This window comes from Strix uralensis, chromosome Z (assembly GCF_047716275.1).
Source record: "Strix uralensis isolate ZFMK-TIS-50842 chromosome Z, bStrUra1, whole genome shotgun sequence".
Lineage (NCBI taxonomy): Eukaryota > Metazoa > Chordata > Aves > Strigiformes > Strigidae > Strix > Strix uralensis.
In genome coordinates, this window is record NC_134012.1 from 29,265,952 (window position 1) to 29,291,148 (window position 25,197).

Here is a 25,197-nt window from a genome sequence, read left to right on the forward strand (position 1 = left end):
TAAGGCACTGCATCCTTATGTGAAGAGTGCCCTGATCTATGCTGTGTGTGGATGTGTAAATTACAACAGATGATACACTTAGCAATTATGTTCTTTGCATACATAAGCAGGAACAGCAGCTCCCAAACTGCCAATATCTCTCTCGATTCTCACGGAATGGCTGCATGTCACACGGTCACACAGCAAGGGGGCTCGAGGAAATGAGAGGAAGGAATGACAGAGGAGGAAGCTTCAAACGGGGAGATACATCCCTCTCCAACACGGAAATGAACAACAGCATCTTTTTTTTTTTTTTTAAAGACACTGAAATTCACCTGCATTTTAAGCCCTCTCTTGTTTCAAGGAGTTTGGTTTGAGCAAGAGACATTTAAAACTAGCTTTGGAAGCAGAAAATTGACTTCAGCTAACCATGCCTCAGTGTGCACAGCCTGAGGCTGTCTGTGAGGTGGGCTGTCTTTTTGATCAACTATTTTCTGCCCTTCCCTGGGTGTCTCATGGATATTCACTTAAAAGAAAAACTAGAAAAACCCTCAAAACCCAACAAAACCAACCCAAACAAAAGGGAAGAACTCTGCTTTTTCTTTCCTTCTGGTAGACCACTCCACTTCCGAGAATTTCTGCACTTCATCCCCTATACCGAATTGTACCTCGCCGCTTATGCAAGAGCCATGCAAGACAGTAAGTGCTAGTGCAGAAGACATTACCCTCCCCATCCATATTAGCTGTCTATCGAGCTCTTCCTACAAGCTTCCAGGAAGTTGGAGAGAAAGTGCAGGTGTGGCTTAGGACTCCCAGACTGGCTTCTCCTAGCATACGGTTACTCCAGGCTGTGAAAAACTTGACACTGACATGCTGATGAAGGAAGACTGCAGTTTCTACTAATGTGTTGATATCCAGATAATGTTTTACATCACCTGACACACAGCCTTCCCTGAATCATGGTCTCTGCCATCTTTTCAGCTTTCCTGGAGGCTTCAGGAAGAAAACTCTTGGCTTTGACTGCATGTGAAAATAGGGTGAAACCTCCAAACTCAGACATTTGGAAGATGACATAATTTGACATGAGTCAGCATGATTGGCAGGTCAAAGCATAATGCTGGCTCTTGCAGCTCAAAAGTGCATGGTAAATTTGGAGGAGCTGTGAAGCTCACCACACCGCAGTCTATGTGGTGCATCTCTTGATATTCTCTCCCTACATATGCCCAGAACAGTTATTTGATAGTTCATATTATTCAAACCACATCAGGTCTCAGAAAGGGAGCAAGAAGACAGAAATGGAAATGACCTGAGCCTCTGACAGGTAGCCAGTGAATCAATGGCCCCAGGTGAGAAGTCACTTAAGTCAAACTTCTGAAATGACACAGCCTGTTGGGTGGTGCTGAACTCTGTTTAAAAACTGGGGCAGAATTATTGCAATGGAAACAGCTGGATACTGAGTGATTCTAAAATTCTGGCTCTTGTTTAGCTGCCTCCATGTGAACTGAGCTAAATTGAAAATTTGGTCCTGACTGGGCATGCTGAGCACTTTAAAACTGGTCCTTCTGCTCTTTGGAAATTTCAGCCTATGTGTTCTTCCAGTAGTTGAGATTTCCTTGTTTTCAGAGGGAAACTTGCTGAAGTATTACTGTTCTTTGTTCTACATTTTTTTGTTGCTGCTTTCTTTTTCAGTTGATACAAGCATCAGTGCCTGTCAGTTTCAGAGTCTGTTCCAGGCTCTGTATGCCAGTGTGGTTACAGCCTGCTAATTCCTTTGCTTACACACCAAAAGGCAGAAGTAGCTATCTATCATTTTGCTATTTGTTGCCTTTGAATCCTAGCCTGAATGAGTGTGCATCTTTTAGCCTGAGTCTAGAACAATTCAAATCTTATCTGCAGGAGGAACTCTCTCCACAAAAAGCCCCAGCCAATCTGGGGCCCTGTTGTACTCACTGTTTTGCAAATAAAGCCTGTATGTTCTCTGCAAAGTAAACAGACAATATTGACATGGAGCATCAGGAGAAACAGAAGGTATGAAGTGTTGAAGCAACTTAGATAAGGGTGCACAAAGCATCGACATCCAAGATGAGAACAATACTTAGATCAAATTGATATCCTTGTGTTTCACAAACACAGCTGGACAAGTGTATTTGCTGCATACCATCAGCTTTCAGCAATCAGTGAAGGGTTATTAACAATTAGCAATAAAACCAAGATGGGGATTTCAAACATGGGCAGAGGAGCTGAAGTGCTAAGGCTTGGACAACCAGTCCAAGCCAGAGTTGACCTATAGATGAATCCTGTATATTTTATAACTGATAACCATTGTGCTAATAGGTATTATACTAAGTTATAACAAACCACCTATTCTGATGTAAAAGGTGGAAGTATTGAAGCCTGAGCAACGGGCCCTGAGCCAAAGCTGCTACCTCAGTATGTAATCATTAGTGAAATATGTATGGAAGATGTAGCTCTCTTGAATGTATCTTTATCTTTCTTTGTGTGTGGATAAAATAACAGGGCCATGGAGACAGTCTGGCACTGTGACCTGATGTGAGACGTTGCGCCTAACCCAATTAGATAAGCAGAGGAACTCCCTTAGCTTCTCCCTTGAGCCCTGGCCAGGCTCTGGGGGAATCTAATGTGAGATTGAAACCAGATATTTCCGCTTAAAACAAAGGTGCCAGCTATTCTGGCTTGCTGATTTTTGGGTATATAAGGCTGGACCCACTTACAGCGACTTTGGAAGCCTCACCTACGGGTGGACGCACCGCGTAGGACTTCGGACTTGCCGGGACAGGCTCTCCAAATCCTCGCTGTAACCGGGGCTCCCCAGCGACTGCGGATCTGGATGATGGTAACGTATGCAAGTGGTGATGGATCTTTCTTAAGCACTATTCTCTCTCTCATGAAGTAATGATTTGATGCGTTACCCTGTATTTTCCTATTTGTTTAAGTGCACTATTCTGTCTTTTCTTACTGTATATTTTCTGTATTATTCTGTTATATTATTTAGTTATTTCTAGTAAAATACGCCTGCTCTTTTCACTCTGCTGTTTGAGTTTAATTGGTATCCCTAATCAGCAAAACAGGAGCATATGATAAAACTGTTTTATAGGGCTGCACCCAGTTACTTAGCTGCTTCTCTGAAGCTGAGGAGTGATGGTAAATAAGAGACCTGATGTCTGCTGGAGAGTACGCAGATGTTTCTGCTTTCATATACAAGGTACAAGGCTAGTTTGAACCACTTGACTGTCTAGGTAGAGGACAAATCTCCCTGCTGCTAACTCCCTGTTGGCTTCCTGAATCTGAAAAAGTCTACTGGGCAGTAAAGTCAAAGCTAAGAGTTTGGCAAAATCAAGAGTGATACTCCTCCTGCTCTCCCTGAATCTGTGAACCTCTCACTGCACCACTCATGTCTCTTCAGAAGAGAGCAGCCAGCTTCTCCTCACCCCATACCTCAGCAGACTTCATTCCTGTAGTAACACTGTCTTCACATTTGCATTCAAAATATGACTTGCAGTGCACTGTACATTATTTAGATTGGCTATTATGTGATAAAATCATTGGGGGGGGGGGGGTAGGGGAGGGAAATCCCATCTTGTTTTGCTTCTGCTGTCTGAGTCTTGAATGGGTTTCTGAAAAAAAAAAAAAATGGTGACTGAAAGAGGAGAGGGAGGACTAGCATTAATTGCTGCTAGGGGAAAATTTTATCGGATAAACTTCCTTGTGAGTTACACACTCTTCTTCCCATATTAAAGACCATACTGGCTTTTGATCTTGTGCCTGTGACAACAAACTCAAGTGCAGGAGAGCATGTCTCTCGTTTGCAAGAGCTACCTCTCATGGTGCAGGGTCTGTTCTTTCTCCTCTCTCTGAGTGGTAGCAAGTACAGGCTGCACTGTCCGCAGGGCACATGGTGTCTGAACATCATTTTGGGATCTGTCCTGTGCCCACTGTTGGGAGTCAAGCCTAATACTTTGAAAATGGAGAACTTTCTGTTTGAGACACTGAATTCACTATCTCCTTGATATTATAGTCTTACCACATGTTCTGTTTGTGAGTGAATCCTAATAAAAGACTGGCTTAGATTAGAAGCTGGGCTCCAATACTGGCCATTGCTAATAGCACATTTCTGATGAAAGTTTTGCTGTGGGTGCCTTCGTTCCAGTTTGAAGGAGATTTCCCTTTCTGTTTCTTCAGTGTCTCCAGGGTGGGGGAAGGAATGTGCTCCCCCGTGTGCATTCTTTCCCACTGCTATTTTTGGCTGTGCACAGTCTTCTGCTTCACAGTGACTGGACCAGGGCATTTAGTTAGTGAATAGTCTGTTATGGGAGATTAAGCAGATTTCCCCACAGTGAGAAAACAATAATCTTATGATCATTCAATGGTTGTTTGTTTTGTTGGTTTTTTTTTTTGTTCTGAGCAGATACATGCCACTAGAGTAACATGTATCTTAAGCAGAGATCCATAAATTTCAAAACATGCTTCTGGTTTTGTGCAACTTCCTGTTACAGCAAGAGGTCCACTTGTGAAGACAGAAATATAGACATTTGCTGCATATACTGTGGAGAAACAGGGCAATGTGACATGAAACCCAGGATCCAAGCTAGGGGAGGAAAGTTGTCAGGCACAAACATCTGCCTCATGCTTCACCTTCATGCCTTCCTGTACTGAGGTGGTAGCCATTAGATATTTACACATGGGACCTGGGAGCCCACCCTACAGATTTCATTAGGATAGATGTGAGAATGAGCCTTCGGGGACTGAGACGTAGCAAAACTCCGACAGAAATGATAGGGAGCCATGAAACAAAGGCTGAAAAAATTAATCCCTTCATCTGGAAATTTACCACTCCCACCCTTGGGGTGGATGACAATTACATTTTGTTTGTTCCCTTCATTTTGCTTTTGCATGTACAGTTTTGTGAATGTGAAAGAAACAGCCATCTGAAAACCCTCAGGAACAGTTATTTCCACTGATCCACATCCAGCACTGCCCCCATAGTGCACCCTCTCACCAATGCACTAAATAAGGCACCTTCTGCTTTCAAAGGACTGCTCCTGGGACAAGAAAGGTGTCAGAGCCTGCATGCCTCTTCAGCCTGCGTGCTGCTGACGGAACATGTTGTTGAACACCACATGAGCATCAGTCATCAGTGTGAGGTGAAGGCTGTCCTGCAGAAGTTCCTTTCACGCCCCGCTCCCCGAGCTGTCCTCATGCACAAACACACTGCTGCTGTTTCATCCGAGTTGAGGATGGTTGAGGCACCAGTGCTATAAAGCCAGGCTCAAACTGGCAGTATCCAACAGTCAGTGAAGAGGATGACTCATGGATGATGGCAGGTCTACAACTTAAAAGCTTCATTTAAAAATACTTGTTAAGACAGTTCTTAATCAGCTGCAAAAGCATCCTCATGAGGACTGTGGCAATTAGGAATTATTCTTTGTTTGAAACAGGAAAATATTTTCCACCAATGCATCAAAACCTGAATGTAAACTAGGCAGTGGGTGGAGAGATTTATTTTAATGACCTCTCTGTTCCTGTTTGCTCTTCTCAGAATATAGCTAGCACCAAAGAAAATCATGAATCCATGAGTCAGCCAAGTCACCGCTATTACAGAAATTAGAATCTCCCATTCCTATGGTGCAAAGAAATTAGGAGATGAAGTGCACAATCTACAGTCTTCACCCCAAATTATATGACGGTATTAGAAATTATATTGCCAAATCATTGGGATCTGGAGACACAGAAGAGCAGTCACCATAGTAGATCTCACAGATTAATAACATTTCTGTACCTAACTGAGATGCAATATAACAGCAAGAACATAGCTTCGTGGATAAATAAAATGGTAACAAATATGTCCATGCGATGAATTAACAGGAAAAATGAGGTTTGCACATATGCAGTAAAGTAGGCATACGTTGCAAATTTATCTCTCTACACTCTGTTACTGCCAGAGAAATGTACTTATATTTAATCCAGCTCTGGTGCACATGACAGAAATTCTGCAGCTGTCATTGGTGTTATGTACTGCAAACTCCACACATCCATTGTAAAACTGTGCTCATTATAAGAAGTAAAATACAGTACCTGAATCTTAACTGAAGTATTAATAATGAAAATAGATTACATGCATCCTGTTTGCTAAGCAATTATTCCAGGAAAGGGATTGATTTTAGCTTTTGCCTCACTGACTGAATGGCAGAACAGGTATTTGCATGCAGTGTCGCTGACCTGGAGAAAATGTCAGGAACTTTATAAGCTTTAGGAGAAATGCAAGGGGTTTTTGGTTTTTTTTTGCTTTAGCTGTGTGCAAGTAAAACTTTATTATCTATGTTATTTCTTAGAAAAACAAAGCTCAGAAAAATTTAATATAACTTATTTAATCAGAAGCCTGCATAATCATAAAATTCTCTACACTGGAACGTGATCCATTTTCAGATGTGTATCACTGAGGGTCTGTTGACAGGGCTGTTAATGAGAAGCTGGATTCTGCGTAATAGGCACAATTTAGGTGATGCAGTAGTGTTTAATTTTACTGAAAGCTTCAGTTGTAGGCTGCTTGAACTGCTTTAAAAAGCTCTTAGTTCCTGCTTAGCTGTTACACATGCAGAAAATGTGTGAAATACTTCACTCATACCTGTGTGTGATTCTGGGCCTCTATGTCCCAGTCATCGGCACTGTGCACAGGACAAGCTCTGTGCACATTCCAGTGCAGGCAGCCTGATTTCTTCAGCCTCTCCTTCGAAGATACCTCTTGCCCAGACAGGAATACTGAAATGGTGCCTTCTCCTACCTCAGAATCATGCTGAATCAGGACAAACAGCACCTTTACTATACAATTTCAAGGAGAACATACCCCGAAGCCTTGAAAGTTATCCCTTTGAAGGAAACTAGGCTCCTTGAAAGAGCAGGGAATATAAAAGACAAAAACTGTCATGACAATAGCTGATTGCAAGCATCCCCTATTACTCCCCATGGGAACAAAAATCTACCTGAATTCATTGGTGGAAGGCTTTCGGATTTTTTCTAAACTTAACCCCAAATGTGGTTCAAATCAGAATAATTTCACCCATGGTCAGGAAAAGTGCAGGGACTTTTCTTCTGTTTACCCTTTCACAGTCTGAAGCTGCAACTGAAGACCAGTGGCATGCTCCTTGAAAAGGACCACTCACATCTGAAGGAGCAAAACCTTTGAAAGCAGGAAGGAGAAGTGTCTTTCCAGTGCTCGCTGCCTCCTGAGCAAGCAAGATGGGGATGGCAGCAGAGGGTGGGACCGTTCCTCCTGCGGTCAGTGCTTTGGGGTGCACACCACACTGCCTGCAAGCAGGCTGCCCTTATCCATGGCAATGGGGAGTTCAGCCGCTAATTTTTCAATGCATAAAAAAGGGAATCACACTATTTCACATACTTGATGTGATGACTGTCTGGTAGGACACTTATGGACAATAAAGTCTGGGGTCAGGTATTTCTTTACAGCTAATGGCCACGTGCTAAAAGCTGTTGGCTCCTTCAGTAATTCATTAACTGATGGAAAATGGCCTTTACGTCAGTCATTATGACACCAATAGAAAAGTTTTGTTTCAGATGTAATCAGCTTTAAGACACTAATGCCACTTCTAAGTGAAAATGGGAGTACCCTAATACATGGAGAAACGTGGTGGACACACAACCAAACTTGCAGTCTTGCAGGTAATAAACCCAGTTTGTGTGAAGTGTGTTAATGTGTTAGTGCCAAAAGCAGAAATTTGAAAGGGAGAACTAGTATTATCTTTCTAGATAAAAAGGACTACAAGTCCTTTACAACTTACACTTTTTCTGGGGAGCCAGGGGAAGAGGGAAACCAAGGACCCTGCTTCAACACTTACCACATTAGGTTCTCTTTTATGAAACTATGGATAAAGTGTATTTCTTATCAGGGTGTGAGAAGCCATAAAAAAGCAAAAGCTTTTGCCACAGTTGGTGCACAATGCTGATAAGAACACATGAAATTCTAGTCAAAAACCATTAAAATAACAAAAGTGATGTAAGTTTTCACATTTGCCCAAACCACATTTTTCTAGGTGCACCATTTGAAGTGATAATATCAAGCCCCAAACTTGGTACAAGTTGACAGGAATCTGTTTTCAAATTTTAGTATGTGCCTAATCTTTGCTCTCACATGCAAGCTATAAACAGAAATTGATTTGTATGCAGATGAGTATTTGTAATAAAAAGGGGCAGGAAGATGGTCATCCTCCCTCTTTCTTCTCCAAAACACTTTCTTTTGCCTTGATGAGGAAAACACTGTAGACTAAACATATGCACCATGCAGTGCAACTCTTAGGCCCAGGCTACGCAGAAGGTAAGACAAGAGGATTGTAACAGCCTCTCCGGCAACTTTAAAATCTGTATGTTGACTGTTGGTGTTGAATTCATAAGCTACTCATCCCTCAAAACCTCTGCAATGTGGACCAGATACCAGGGGGCAGAGCAATTCATGCCACCTCTACAGCTGTTTGACAATTAACAGGCAATTGCACAGCTGACAGAAAAGCTAATGGGAGCCACCGGGTCTGGCATGCCTGGGTGTTACCTGAACTGAGTGCTGGAGGAGTCCCTTCTGACTAGGGCAGCCAGTGTTTTCCAGCTGCAGCTGCCGAAGGGATACTGCCCATCACAAACGTCCAGGCTCCGGCAGGCTTATGGGAACCTGTGTCCCCAGGGGCAGTCAACAGCAAAGCAGGGCACAACTGGGCAGATGTGCTGCATAAACGAAACAGAAAGACAATTTGCTTATCTCTCATTTGTCTCTTTCTGGTCCCCCCCACAAAAGCCCACAGAGCTACTTTTCCACAAACAGAAATAGTGCTGATTATTTATGTTAACAAGTAGCCAGAGTCCTCAGGAAACAACTGAAGGGCACAGAAGTCAATAGAAGTTTTATCCCTAATACCAGCAGCCTAGGATGCTAGCAGTGGACCCCACCTGCATAGCATAATATTTATCATTGATGTGCACATGTGAAAGGAAGAAGGCGGTCCAGCAGGGGTAAGAGTCATGAAGGACTGAGAAGACAATCACATCTGCATTACTACTTGACATCAGGCTTCTTTCTCTAGTTCTATTACCTTTTTTATAACTTGAATCAATGGAAAAGTTTTCACCCTTGTTGCCAAAGGTGAAATAGCAGGAAAAACTCTCACTCCCTGGAAGTTTTGCAGCAGCAAAGGAGGGATCCTTACTTTTACGTACAGAATGGCAGGATGAAGAAAAACAGGGATGATCATGGGAGAAAGAAAAGCAGCAGAACAATGAGGTAGCCACACTGGCAAATGGAAAAGAGAACGTAATTTGAAAAGAATTACATTACACAGGACAAATTAAAAGATTGAACTTGCAGAAAGAAGCCAATGGAATGACAGTGCAGAAAAAATTAGGGAAAAATTAAAAGACAGAGGTGGAAGGTGGCAAAATATTGCTTTCATCTCCTAGTGCAAAATATGTATTAATGTTTATATAAAGGGACAAAGGAAGTATTACATCATACCATAACTTTAAATGAATCAGGGAGCTCTTGCAGCAAATTTTCATATTTTTTTTCTGCATGTATGTAACAAATATGTGTAAATTCACCCCCATTGCAGAAATTCCCGCCAGATTTACCCAAATCTGCAGAATTGTTTCAAAGTCTGTCTTGTCTTTACTAACAACGTGTTAGTGCTCATGGTTTCTGAGATGAAAATGAAAAGGTGAACAATATGTGAATCACAATGTCTTTCAAAGTTTGCTGACAGCCTGAAGAAACGCTGAAGAGGTGTGAACTTCCTGAATTCTGAAATCTGAATTTAATAGTCCGCACTGTATTAAAAATAAGGACAATATAAAATTAAATATAATATCCCATTATTATGAGATTTACTGAATGCATAATTACTCTACTGAAGCATTTCTATATTTTCTGCAGTGTTTTACAAACTCCAGAGGACCCTCTGTGAAGACAGAACTGGTTGCAAGTGGAGTACATTGAGATCTGGCTGTTTAGCAGACAAAGGTTGGCAAGTTTTGTCATTGTGCAATGTAGTGCCTTCATGTAGTCACACTCACTGAAAACTGTCACCTTGAGAAGATATAGTCACATATATCTGCAGACTTATGGTTCTTGTATCTGTCAAGATGTTGCACCAGATACTTTTGCAGGGAGACTTTAAAATACAAAGAAAACCCACTCAGATTTGACATTTGTTTTTGTTTCCTTCACACACACAAAAAAGGGACTTAAAAGTTGTCTCATGGAGGCACATGTCATCCCACCAACAAAGAAAATGACTGAGGCAAATTATAACGGTTATTACGAAAGTATGAGGTCAAGTGCCAATGTTGTGGAAATGACTTATGTGTGAGTCATTCAATGGAAAAACTTTGACTGGAAAAGGAACTATGGAAGGAACATAAAATGTCAGGTTTTTGAAACTCTTAAGACCTATTTATTTTTAAGCACATACTAGGATTAATGTTTTATAAATGCAAGAAGGAATACACAGTTTTCCTCTACAATTTTTGTTCAGGGGAAACCACTGAAAAATAAGGTAGCCATTTATTTTAAAGCAAAATGGTGCTCCACACAAACTCAGCATATGAAATTATATCTTTTTCTAAGTGCTTAATGGTAACTGAGCTTTATCCACCTCTGAAACAGACAAAGCTCAGCCCATGCAAAAGTTCTTCTCATGAACATCCCACAAATGAACATATCCAAGGAGAAGAAAATGAGTGCATCTGCAAAAAATAATTATTACAGATGAGGCATTTGGGTTAATTCCATGTGAAGACAAGGGTGGTGGGGCCATCTGTGATGTACAAATAAAAATTATCCTAAAGTAGATGAATCCTTCAGCACCTTTAAAAAGGGAAGTATTTTTTCATGTTTTGGAGACCAAAACTGGGCTCAAGTTGTATTACCGAATGGACATTAGGCAATACCTAATAGGCAAAAATGTGAATACGTCTGAAATCTTCCAAGTCACTGTGCATTGTTTTTTAGTAGCAAAAACATCTTCCCTCTCTCATATCACTGATAGCACCAATTTCACAAAGAAAAGTAAGTAACGAGTCATTTTGAACTGCAGGTAATGACAGTATTGGTCTTTACTCTCACTTGTGCCAAAACCCCTTTTACATCAACTCGGAAAACTAGAGAGTCCTAAAAGCAGCACTCTACCAGGTGTTGAGCAACCCTAATGAACATGAAAATCAAACCCATTCCTTGAGATAGGGTATGATAAAGTGCCTAGCTGTCAATAACCCCCACACAGGTGCTTCACTCACTGGGAGATACAGAAAGAAACACATCAAAGTAACTAGGAAGCTAAATTATTCCATTAGCTGCAGAAGTCAGGGAAAACCACTTCCAAGTAAGGTGGCATTGTGTCCTTGGAAGGAGGGAGAGCCTCTCTCCCACTCCACAGTTAGTTTTGCAGACAGTAAAAGGTGGTGGGGAAAACAAAAAAATAAAGAAGAGGTTTTTCTAAAACTTGAACACTGGTCATCTGAAGGATCTACTAATTCTGCAAGATAGTGCATTTGAGCAGACAGATGCAGCTAAAGATGCCTAGAGAGACAGGAGAGGAAAAGAGAAAAGAGGCAAAGAGAAGACAAAAGCTGAGAAAATATTACTAGAGGAAACTCAGAGGTGGAAAAGAATCAAAAGTAAAAGGGAGAAAAATGAAAAGAAAAAAACCCCAAACCACCAAACAAATAACCCTCCAAACTCAAAACAGATGTCTCTAACAGGAGTCTGGGCTGCCAATACAGTACAAGTCTGAGCCTAAGAGAAAACACAAAGCAAGACACAAGGGGATAATTTTTCTTCCAATTTGTCCTTGTTTGTTACATGTCCTGATTTTACTTCTAAAAAGGGAAACTCTCTGGCTGAGAAAAAGCTTCACCCATTCTCTGTTGTTTCCACTTTTCCATCTCCCACCCCCCATTATCGGAGTTTTTTCACTTTGTCTATCGACATTTTCTCTATGAACAAGCAGCTACATCCAGAATGCATCACCTGGGTACTGTACGATCTGGGAGATGGCACTGGGGAGAAAAGGGTGGTAGTGACATTCAAAAACCAGAGTGGTCTCAGAGGGATATTTCCCTTCAGAAAGGCACACAGGCATCATGGAGACCCTCATGGAGACCACCAAAAGGGTATAAGAGATGCTGATTTCAGCTGCACTGAAACATTTCATGGATGTGCCTTACACCAGGGCATAGAGACAGTAATCTCGAGTAACTTTAGCAATGTTTTACTAAGCCAGTGCAGCATGGCACCCCTGAACTCTGCTGTTCCCTGCGGCCTCCATGGCACCAAGCCTGGCCCCAGTAGTGCTTCAACACCCTGCTCCACCGCTCTACCTATGGAGGGCAAGGGGAGTTTGGTCCTGCAGGGTCCTCCAGGCTGTGTGCCCCCACCCTCTGTCACTGGAAACCCTCTGAGTCTGACATTGGAAAATATGCAGCACTCTCCTCTGCAGGTTTCCTAGCTGTGGGGGTGGCCTGAGGCCGTGATTTTTGCTGTGTGAGTGATATTCCCCACGCTTGTAAAGAACAAGCATTTAATGGACCATCTGTCTATGGTATTCTCATGGTCTACCATGTTCTTGGCAAAACCGTGGCTCCCATTGCATTTTTAGCTCCCTTACCCTCAGATTCATTAAAGCACTACATGTGTGATGTCAAAATCTTGATGCAATAGGATGGGATAGAAATGGCTGCAAAATGATGGGGAATTATACATACTTCCGAAATGGTAGCAGCTATTGCTTTGCATAATGTCTGCCCAACCCCAAACTGATGTGCCAGATGGAGGAAGGAAAAACAGGTTACATGCCTGCAGTGTTAGTGTACTGACAGGGTTTGCCCTGCCAACTAGCTCAATGACTTGCCATACCTCTGTTAGAATGGTTTCTAAGAGGACGTGAAATTGCAGTTTAGATTGTAATTTATGAGTGCTTTTCATGTCAGAAGAGTGTGTTGAAGCACAAATTTAGCTGAAGGTATCAACCCTTGGGTTAGAAAAGAATTATTTTATAAAAGGCAAAATATTTTATCATTTGTGTATAGAGAGCAAACATTTAAGCCTCAGTCTGAATCTCCTAATAAGAAGTGTCTTGAAAAATCCCATTATTAGTTATAATCATGTTATTTGTCACTGTGTGACTTTAAAACAAAGAAAATTCAAATAAAAATTGCTCACTTTTATTTGCCTCCAAATTAATGTTGCTGTTTGCTATTTTATGACTTCATACGCCATTCTGTTCTGAGCTTTAACAGCCGCACACACAAGTGTGCTAACTACATACTTAAAATCAGATCTAGGAACTTAGGAAGCTAGGTGTTGAGTTCCTCTGAATACATGCCCCTTAAGGACTGCTGTGGGAGCACTGAATCATTTACTCTGAACAATCAGCAAGTCAATGCTGGTTTCAATCCTACTGTGAATTCTGGGCTGGATTTGAAGAAACATTTAAGAACTGCAAAGTTTACTACCAAGGCCAGATTTTTGTGCAACCTATGCATGACCCATGGATCTGTACCTATGCTTCACTGCAGACTGCACATAAAAATAATTTCTACAGTATTTTAATAAGAAAATATATTTCCAGTTACACAACAATAATTACTTCAGCAGTCTTTTTCATTTCACAGGCAGGTATGAGATAACTGAGGGCTGAAGCTGTGTGAAAGAGGCTGAGGTTACAGAATATTGGCCTAATATATGTTGGTTCATACCTGACAGAGTCTGTAGCTAAGCATGTACACCTAACACAATTTAAAGGTATGAAGCTCTGACTAGCTAGAAGTCAAGCTGTCTTAAAATCATCTTGCTGAATGCATTTTCTAAAAAAACCCTACCTGTATTCAAACCTAGACAAGTCTATGTCTGGATAATTTAGGCAAGCAGAAGAAAATGTTTTTGTCCCACCTTGAATTTCTGCTTCCCTAAAATCAGTTTCTTTCCAGTGTCCTTGGTTGCACTCATACCTACCCTCTCCATCCCAGGGCTGTGAAGCCTGCACTTGCTGATGACCACAATGCACTATCAGAGAGGGGGTGTCACATCCTCATCAAAATGGTGGGAACTCAGGCACAGGGATGCAGCTGCCGGGCCTGGGAAAGCTTTTGAGACCCTAGATGCATCTCCTGGTGAAGTGTCTATTTCTTGGGGAATGTTGTCATCCCATGCCACCATGGTTTTCACAGAAAAGAAACTGAGATGAGAGGGCCTGAAAGGAAAGAGTCTATTCATACCCAGACAATGAAGGATCAGGCCTTCAAGGCTCTTTGAGGTATGTACCCAGTACATACCATTCAGTGTAGATGTGCCCAGAGAGACCAAACACATGGTGACTTCACATAGTGCAGAAATGTTCACATTAGCTCCAACCCCTGCTGTCACACCTGCCTGTTATGGCCCGGAACAAGGACTTGAAGCTCCGTGATGAACATGACGAGACTCCTTGTCTGAAATTTTTCCTACTTCTGATGGTGAAAGGAGCATAATAGGTAGAGGGGTTCCACATCGATTCCAAGACATGCACATGAGCATATTCACACAGGAGCTGTGGGATGGAGCAAGGATCTGAAGGTTGGTTCAACTTGTCCCAAAAAGTTGCAGTTGTTCTGGTGCATTTTGGATGTAGCAGAACTGCTTGTACCTCTTTGACCTGCACCTGAAGTAATCTGCAGTTCATTTAAATGATACAGCCCTTTTGTGAGATGATTTGAACCAGAGTTACAAAGAAGCTTCTGCTTGCCTGCGGTCTAAATCACTCTCTAGTACTGGAATGGGTTTTTGGTAGGTACCACTGCCTGCCTCACTGCTGTATACCCACAACAGCCTCCCCATAGCAGCATGACTCAAGGACTTAGTGCCTTCCTGCCTGCTTGCCCTGGTCACAAACCCATAATCACCATTTCCTTCTTCTCCATCATTTCTAGATCTCTGCTGCCGCTCCAAAGAACCTGACAGCAAAGATGACAATCTGTCACCATGGGACCAAGATTCAGGCATTTCATCCAGGGTAGTAATATACTGTGGCTTCTCCCCAGTCTCTAGTATTCCCCTCTCACTACTGTTGCCCTCATTGATCCTTTCCATGTCTGTCCTCTCATCTGTGTCATTGTCAGCCTTTAGTGACAGGGTACCAGCCTCAGTCCCTTGCAAAGCCAGAGCACCAGCTGACTCTAACCTTTCATCTCCTGATGTACTCTTTGTCCTTGTCAGGGATTTCAAATTCAAATTAAGTATACCTTCATCAGCTTTCCCACCTTTGAGGGGATACTAGCAAGTGCTGTGGCACCAGCTGGGGCAGGTAGGTAGACAATTGTGGGAAGCAATGCAATTCATCCTAACTCTGATCCCTTGGAAACACTGCTTCTCTTTGCACTGTGAGACTCATTTAGCTCCTTTGTGTGTGTTTTGAAGATCTCTCCCTAAATTAAAAAAAAAATAAACCCTCTGGGATTAAAGCATCCTGCTTTTGGAGACCTTGGCTGCTGTACTGCCACTGCAAAGCAATAGGTCACACTTCTTTATTCCCACACATCAACTCAGCAGCAACAATGGAGCCAAATGAAGCTTTTTCTACTCCTTTGGTTTCTGTGGTCTAATACCTGCCAAGCATTTGACCCAGCTCTTTGACTTTTGTCTACAGCCTCCAGGATCCTGAGCTGGCTTGCATCCAGCTCCTAGCTGAGCCTGCAACAGCTTAGCCGCTGTGGACAGCACAGGCAGTGTGCATTTGGCTCACTGAGGCCATAGGCACATTACATTCAGTCTGGATCTTCAGCTCTCAACAGGGAAAATGGGAATCCATTTGGGGATTGGTTTCTTTTTGCAGAAATACGTAACAGCTCTTCTTTCATTTCTGTTGCCTTTCCCACATATTGATGATTTCATTTAGGGACATTTATAAAAACACTGGCATACTTGAAGGTGCTTTCAGAAACCAGGAGATCTAGCAGAGACAGTTTAAAAGGCACACCAATGCACCAAATGTATTGAACTGTGAAAGAGTAAAATTTTAAAAACTGATTTTAAATAGTTTCCAAGTCAGTGGAGCATACTGCAAACATGAATATGAAAGAGCAACAGAGCAAGAATGGACTTTTTGTGTTGCAGAGACCAGTAGTTTTTTGGCGGCATCCACATCATCTCTTTAGTTTGGATCAGAAGTGTAAAGTTCTCCATCACACCCACTTTGCTTTGCATCACAGAACATGGATCAGGCTCCCCTTGGGTGAAGCCAAATTGGAAGTTGCACACCAACAATGCACCTAATGCACTCTTGCCCCAAATATATGTTCAGTCTGGGGGATCAGAGTAGAGCTAGTCCAAAGCAGAAAAAAAACCATCCCCCTGAAATGTGCTTATTGTGTATATGGGTCCTTGGCACCAGATGTTTCACATTGTAGGATGTTTTCTACAGCAGTTGAAGCAGTCCACACCACTTTATAATGCAAACATAGCCTATCATAACCTCTTCCATTACACCGTAAAGCTGAGACTATAAACTGAACCATGCAGGAGTAACCTGTTAGCATCTGCTATCTGTGTGGGAAGATACAGATAGCTCACCGCAGGCATTCTAATATTACTACTATCATGTATTAGAGTAGCACCTAGACACCCTTGACAGGGATTAGGCCACTATTATAGGCACTGCTCAGACTTAATAAAGTAGTCCCTACCCCAAACAACCCAAACAGAAAAAGTATACTAAGCTACAGTTTATTTGTAAAGGGAACAAGACAGAGACATTAGTGCTGTAGCTATATACTTCTCCAGACTAGGCATAAATGGGGTCACAAGTGAAAAACTACTTTGGTCTCACCCTTGCCCAGATTTGAGCTCACCATTAAACTGCAAATAATCTGGCACAATTAGTCAGCTCGTCTCAGCTGAGGCCAGCCCTGAAAATGCAGAAATGCTGGAGGCTGGGATGGCCAAACTGGGCAGGGAAACCTCCTGCAGCCTCTCTCTGCCAGCTGCCGGCTCTGAAAGCCTCTGCTGGGAGACCTGCACCTTCCTAAGCACTAAATCCACCCCTGACAGCAACTGAACATCTTTGATTTGTATGAATAAATTTCAAAATGTCCTGATTACAGCTTTGTAATATTCTGGAAGCAGATGGCAGGCACAGCTGACAGTGATAGTAGTTGTAAGTGCAAATAGGAGGTGGCAGAGAGGAGGGGGGAGGTATGGGTTGGCTTAGGAAAACATTTTAAGAAAAGGAGCCCTTATTTTGAAGACACGGCTCAATGATGAAAGCAGGTAGGGAGGATTCAATTGCCACTGAGAGAAAAACATCCAGCTCTGCTTCTTGAGCATAGTACAGCGTGTGCCTAAATGTCTTACTAAATAGACAAAAGAGGGACAGAGAAAGACATTAATACATTCAATGGCACTTGACCCTTAGGACTGCAACTCTGCTCTCCTAAGAAATAAACAGCAATAGGCATTTCAGAAACTAACACTGAGCGTCTGGATAAACACACACAGTAAATCCCAGCTCCTCCAGGACACCTCCTCACTTGTGGGCCAGGTGATACAGTTCACTAGTCTAAGATGAAGCTCCTACTTTTCTAAATCATGTCAGGAAACAAAGTAGCTGGCATTTATCAGCTGATCCTACCAATGCTTTAAAAGTCATTACACACTCACTGCAATCCTTGAGGTGATGCTTACCTCATTAAGATGCAAGAGAGAATGTGAAACCATCCATGGTGCTAAATGAAGTTCTTACAATGTCCTTTCAGAATACTTCCATTCTCATTTCAGACAGCAAGGAGAGATGATTTTCTTCCTTCTATCATCTAAAGAGTTAAGCAATAGAGAGGAAATCTCAAGGAAGAACCTCAGTGCATCTTTTTCCTCTCTTCCCCTCCCCCTCCCTGGGTTTTTTTTAAACATAGCATACATCAAAGTAAAAACTGACATGCGGTGCCCTGAAGCTCTTTGCAGCATGCTTTTAGGTTTTTGAAATTTCATTTTCTACCTTATGATGATTACATGAGAGAGGATGAAATGCTTGCTTTGAGGTTCATCTTAGACAGAGATGTAATAAATGTTGTGGCTTCCCACTGCAATGGAATAAATTCTTTTGTAGATGGGAGAGGAGGTAGTATGTGGTTTAGTTTATATTTGGGCACTTGAATATGGGTGGAGATGCCACATGGGGAGTATTTGGAAGAGCGGAAAGGGGGAAGAAAAGGAGAGGAGAGGAGAGGAGAGGAGAGGAGAGGAGAGGAGAGGAGAGGAGAGGAGAGGAGAGGAGAGGGGAGGGGAGGGGAGGGGAGGGGAGGGGAGGGGAGGGGAGGGAAGGGAAGGGAAGGGAAGGGAAGGGAAGGGAAGGGAAGGGAAGGGAAGGGAAGGGAAGGGAAGGGAAGGGAAGGGAAGGGAAGGGAAGGGAAGGGAAGGGAAGGGAAGGGAAGGGAAGGGAAGGGAAGGGAAGGGAAGGGAAGGGAAGGATTGGTGGCTTAGCCAGTGAAGTACTCTCTTTTGCTCAAAATGCAGTCAGTCCACTGTAGTTGAAAATTAGTTTCTCAGTCCCCACTGAACTGCAGGTGTCCACACACACACACACAAATAAAATCCCAACCCTATGATAAATAATTCATCATATTTTACAGTTTCTCCTCAGCTCCAAGAGTGAGACAACATGAAGACTGAATTACATCTGCCTTGTAACAAAAAGTTTGTTCCTCCAGGTACACAAGATAAGGTGGAGATCATTTTAATCATGCCATGCTGTGCTGGATTACTTGATTGCTTTTTGTCTTTGTCGGCTGCAGTTGGTCAGAAGGGACAACACTGAAGCTGATAAATTGACCTTACTTCCAGCTGCTAAGTAGGAAAAAACAGATTTGTGTTGCTCTGATGTTCCTTTCATGAATCTTATAAAAATTCCTAAGTGCATCCGTATCTGAAAAAGAGAAGACCATCTGGTCAAAACCTCTGACTTAAGACATATTCTCACACTGATCCCTCAGTGAAAGATCCTGCTCAGGTTTATCTATCAACAATGTCCAGTGCTTTGGCTCTCCTTTAAAAATATATTTTAAATTACTTTGGTGTCTTGACAAGTAGGTCCACCCTCAGTGCATGAACAGTCTTCCTCTGCCCTGTAACAGTGGGGAGTCATTAATCCCAGAGATGCTGGGGCAGAGCCTGCTCAAGAGCACAGTAAGGTCTGGGATGGGGCTGGGACCAGGACACCCATGTCCTGGGCAGTGCCACTCGTTACCCTCTGCCATGCTCCTTGTTTGTTCTGGCTTATCCAGTTAGCCCAGTTAGCTAACTACAATGTCACTAGACCACTGAGAGTGCAGAAAGCAGGTATCTGGAGTACAGTTCCTCTATGTCCCAAATGTGCTGAAGATCAGAGCAGATCAACAACTGAGAGCAGCGTGCAAACTGAGGGACAGGGTAGAGCAAGGCTAGGTAGGGCAAGCCAGCCTAGGTAGGGAAGACATGGAAAAGTAAATTTGTCAGGTTCTGTTTCAATGTCATAAGCAGTAGGATTCATGACAGGCTCATTCTGAGTACCAAGAGCTGGCATTTAAGCTGAGCTCCAAAGTGGGCACTCAGCTAAATCCATTGCCCCTAGGTCTGATGTGCATCTGTGTGGGCATTAGCTAGGTATCATGGTGACAATTATGGGCTAGCTTCCCACCTTGTCTATTTCACATGACCCATGATCTTTTAAGAATTTAGTAATACTTCTCAAGAGTCTTTATAGTAGATATGTGGCACTTGCTAGGCTAGTTGGTCTGCAAGAGTGGAGCCTCTAAATATGCTGTTTAGGTTGGCTGATGGCCACTACAACCTGTGCTCTGGTACTATGGGCAATCTATCTTGGCGTTTTGCCTGTCTCTGTGCAGGATTTGGATTATGGTGGATTGATTTCATTTTTTGCAGTTTATAACTCAGCTTTGACCTTTGGCTGTTGGCATATTGATCCTTTCCCAACAGCTCTGTTCGTCCAGCATTTTTAGACTCACATCCTGGTGGTAAAACTTAGCGACCTCTTCTTTCAGCTACTCCTACAAATAAATAGCAATATTGTAAGGGGGCAAGAGCACACTGAAAAAGCTTTAATCAACCCCAAATGCAGCCAAGCCTTTGACACAGTGAGGCCTACTTCCATCAGAGCTGAAGACAGCCTTACCCACTGAAAAGCCTCTTCATTTCACCTCCGCTTCTCCAGCTTCTCTAGCATATTCAGTCACACCTTGGGAGTGAAGGGAAGAAAGAGATAATGCCCATTTCAGAATGGATGTATTTGTATGATTTTCAGCTACAGAGCTGGCAAATTTGAGGAAGATTCAGATGTGACCCTGCTATAATGTCGGGAAAATGTTGTCAAACACCAGACTGTCAAAGCCAAAAGGTTATTTGAATGTGAATTGTACCCTTTATCCATTCTCCTGGGGACTGCAGTATCACCTTGCAAACAATCGTCAATGTCACCTATGCTGATTATACCAGGGAGTTGAAACAGAGATTTCTATTTGAACAGTTGTACTGAAATACAGAGAAAAAGCTATTGCTTCTGGATATCAGGAGGACATCACTAGGCTTTAACCTGTGACCCAAGAACAGTTTGATGCATATTAGGGAGAGCACAGTACTTTTGCCACATGGAGGCTTAGACTACTTCTGAAACACCATATTTCAGTTCAATTTGTCTTGGAAATAAAAGGCTGTGAAGTAGTTAGCATTTTACCTCAAAATAATTGGACTGTAACTGCTAGTAATTCAGGAACTGTTTTTTGCACACAGCTGAGCTGTCCATTGGGAAGGAATGGTATTGTTAGGTGAAGAAGGTCATCTTATCAGCCCTCCCATCAATAAATTCTCCTTACATAAGTTATCCTTAGCCCATACACATTTTGCTTTTCAATGTCCTTGTTTCACTTAGGATGATGATATTCTTACAAAAACAGTTTGTTCAGTACAACTGCTATGTGAATGTCTTTTCCATAGCATATAGCCTGATAACTACTTGGGCTGAAGCAGCTTAATAAACTAAATTTTAAGTATAAGTGCTGCCTTTTAGAGGCCTAACAAAGCCTTATGAATAGAAAGATTCTCCAAGTGCCAGCGCAGCCATGGTCCAGGCAGTCCTGAGGAGTGGTATCAGCCTAACGCTTTAGGGAATACAGACCTCAGTCTAGTTATCTTTTTACAAATGTCTATCTCCATTTCCTGCTACACTGACTTCTGCATCTCTTTACAGGTGCAGAAAGGCTTTCAAGAGTTTATAATTTAGCCAACATGAATGCTGTAATGTCCTCAACTCCCTATTTCTTTGCTTTCAATGACAACTTTATCTGTGAACTCTAAAGCTCTTTTTTTGCTTTTCAGAATTGCGTTTGTGCTCTTTCCCTAAGATTTTATTTGGAGCATATTATGAGTTAATGTGGGGATAAGAAGAGAAATTAACCATGGAAGTTAATCCTCTGGCTTTTCCACCCAGCCTCAATGTCTGTCTCCTCTACCTGGGTGCAGCAGCCTGGATTTCTCCTGGTTTATTTCAGGTATGTAGGCTGTCCTTTTATTCATGTGCAAATCAGCTTTGTTAATGTTAATTCATTAATGTAGCATTAGAATGTACATGCCTGGTTTATCAGGAGAGTTTGCTTCTAAAAATTTAAATGTTACAAAAGAAGTAAATCTTCGATATGAAAATCCCACAGTATACTGTCTAGTTAGAAAGGCAAAATCTTATGCTGGTTACTGTGAGTGTTCACAAATAGCAGTCACATCCCCTTTACTCTGACAACTTGTTAGAGTTATAATAGGAAATGACAAAATAAACAACCTCTTCCTCTCCATTTTCTTCTCACAGCAGAACAGCAGTATCACGTTTTTCATGCACTCCCTATAGTGTATAGGGCAATGGTAGACTAACAGGAAGGAAATAACAACTAATAACTTCATGTTTCATCAGAGGAGTATCTGCCTTGAATGACTTGCCAATAAAGTAGAATGGAAGCTCTTATCTGAAATTTTATCTCTGGCAGGAATAAATGAATAAACAAGACAACTGTTGCATGAGGAGAAGATGGGCACCTTCAACACCAAGAGAAATGTCAGGTGGTTCACTGTACTGTCACATTTTACTGTCCATCAAAAATTAATCCAGTCTTTATTGAAAGTTATAAAGTATTAGGGCTCTAAGATATCAGCTGATGTCTTTGCTTGACAGCAAGGTGAATCCTCAAATGTATCCTTCCCACCCTCAACCATGTTATATGGCCCCATATGCATATAAGCACATACCCATGTATGCTTTGGACTTCCTGGTTTAGATTAATTTCTTAATGTTCTAATGATTAACAGAAGAGCCAGCTTAGTCTATTTTTTCATGTTTTCTGGTGACACCATGTGTCATATAATGTTCTTATGTTGAAAGGAGTTTTTACTCATAATAATGGGCTTGTGAGGTTTTCTGCTGCCCCTCCTGTGTCTAGCAGCCAGAATTTAATCATGACGTTTTACATCAAGATAAGAAAACTACAGAGAGCTGGGCTAAGCCAAGTAGAGTCAAGCTCAACCATTTTAGCTGATTCCTACTAGACAGACCAGACCTTATCCTTGAATTAAAGCACCTCAATGGCATAAGCATAGTCTGAAAAAGAGGTTATAAGGAGTATATTAACATATTCCCCATGCAGGTATGTGATTTTTGTGTTCTGTTATTTCAGAGCCCCACAAAACCAAAACTACATTAAAAATATATTAGATTGAAATGATGTAAATATGAATCGATACCAGAGCCCTGATCTATTTAAATAGAAATCCACATTAATTTTAAAATAGAGAGGGAATCCCTCATTTAGGATATTTTGCAGTGTCACTTCCTGTACTGTCACAAGCTCTTGCTGGAGTCATTGTTAACAAAGGTCTCTTAAAACACACCTTCTATATCCAAGAAGCCATGCCAACAAACCAACAGTCTTGAAGCACGGTCCTTTCAGGAACTCTCTTTGAACTGTGCAGCTGACCACAGCAGACAAAATGGACCTTGTGAAAAAAGGGAACGCTCTCAGTTTCCTCATTTGAAAGTGAGTTGTAGCTCCAGAGAACTGAAGGAGGAGCAGTTCATTTCAGATGTCTGTCTGTGGAGAGCAGTTTAGTGTCAGGGCCTCAAAATGTCTGACTGAGGCCATGTAGAAATTGGTCCTGAAGAAAAAGTGACAGTAATATCAAAAAAAGTTCACGAATGTCACATTCTTGCTCTTTTCCTGATAGGAACTTCCATGCCTTTTTATTTCAAATTCAGAAGGAAACACGTCTTGGGCTGTAGGTTATTTCCTCTGTTGCATTCCTCCCAAAATGGTATGGACTCCCAGGGACACTCCACACTTCTTTGCAGATGTTTTCAAAACACTTTCACCTTTAACACCTAGGCCAGGTGGCCTGAGTGGCTTCATCCACTTATTCCCACAATTTGCTTATTCCCACAGTAAGTAAAGAATCACCAATGGATTCATTGCTAAAGTGTCTTTACGAGTTAAATATTTATCCATCATTGTGAATGTGCATGCTGTTTCCAGTGATGAAAGAGATACAAGCCCTCACTCCAAACATTTTTACTGTGTGACTCTCATTTACCTGCAACGTTACAAAATTTCAATAGCTCTCCTGGGTAGCTGGGATAGGCTAGGGCGCTCAGCATACTCATTGCTATGCAAAGCATACTGAACAGCGATGGTCATCACCAGTTTGGTAATTATTCCTCCATTTTGTCATTTCAATATGCCTCTGATGTTGCCTGGAAAGCTCTGTTTCTCAACTATATTTATGGGTATTCTCTGCTGTTTGCAGTTATTGTATAGCTCTGATTAATACTTCCTCCTCTCTGACACACAAGGAGCTGCATTCTAATACTGTGTTTATTATTTTCCATCAGATTCCATACTTCTGAATAAAAAAAAAAAAAAAAAGTGTAAATCAAGGAAGTAGTGTTGGAGGTCCATAAAATGTGAGACCATGAAAATGTCATCACTGTACATTTTATTTTCCTGTCTAATTTGAATCTCCCAAATGTTGTTAATTTATTTATGGTTGCATTGTTCATTTGGGACATCTTAATCTTAAGAGGTAGCCTGACCCAGACCTCCAGCCCCACTTTCATGGTTTAGATAGTATTTGGAATGGTTATTTCAGCTTCCTTCTTCATATGCAAGCTCATGTCCATCCGTCAGTCCCTGTGATAAGCTTAGAGCATGCACTGAGTATTGTTAATCGAGTTTTTCCCAAGTCTAGCAAAATCATTACACCTTGGTCACACTATTTCTATGCATTTTGATTTTCTTCAATGACCTATGCTATTTTTCCTTTGACCAGAGCACACAGTAACAGGCTTCATAGAAGACCTTGGCAATGAAAATCACATTGTACAATTGATTTTAGTCCAGTCCTGTGTGAATGATTTGTATGAATCAGCTTGCCTTGCAAAAAGATGTAGCAGCTATCACCTGGGTCTTTATTTTCTTTTATAATAAAATTTGTTTCAATTAATGGCTGGGAAATTTTAGTCTCCCCTTAATGGGAAGTTACAGCCTAGTTCCACATTGGCCTTATTCTCTTGAATCACAGAGTGCAATCAATACAAGCATAACTCTTGGTTCAGCCTGCAAAAGGCAATGGCAATTATATCTGTGCATTTCAATAATAAAATAATGGCTTTTTCTCTTATTGTACAGTCCTCATCTTAATAACAGCCTACAAGACTTTTAATTTCTCACTGGGAGTCCTTTATAGGCTGAAGGAAATAATCCTGACCAATTTCAACAGTTCTGTGATGCTTCCATGACTAAAACACTGCTTTCAATATTATATTAAGGCAAATTTTTTTCAGAGGTATGCTATTGTGTACTTCAAAGTAGTAACTCACCCTCTTTAACAGGAGTTGCCACTGATTTATTACAATTTATCTGAAGGAAGGAAAGTGGTTTTTGTCCAGCAGCTGACAAGAGCTCTGTGTGTGTGTGTATGTAAACCACATTTTTTTCTGTATTTCTGTAGCAACTGTTGATGGAGGGGAGAATGAAGGGAACGATTAAATCAAACAGAAGGTAGTTGCATCAGGTTGCTCTTCAAGAGGTGGACAAAGCCATTACCAAAGCATTCTGAGTGACTCTTTCAAACCCATTTATTGTGATAGC

At 41.7% G+C, this 25,197-nt stretch overlaps 1 long non-coding RNA gene across 2 annotated transcripts in view; it reads right to left on the reverse strand.

The window, feature by feature from the left end:
• Nucleotides 1–8,562: 8,562 nt before the first annotated feature.
• Nucleotides 8,563–25,197, reverse strand: part of LOC141938366 (uncharacterized) — a 53,650-nt gene continuing 37,015 nt past the window's right edge. Inside the window, exons 3-7 of one of the 2 annotated variants that reach the window (XR_012627240.1) lie at nt 20,190–20,252; nt 19,959–20,064; nt 18,784–18,944; nt 17,708–17,835; nt 8,563–8,727 (exon numbers count right to left, since the gene is read on the reverse strand). This is a non-coding gene — a long non-coding RNA (uncharacterized LOC141938366). Of the gene's footprint in view, nt 8,728–17,707; nt 17,836–18,783; nt 18,945–19,958; nt 20,065–20,189; nt 20,253–25,197 lie in introns of those variants that run through there. The other variant, XR_012627241.1, reaches the window with a different exon arrangement.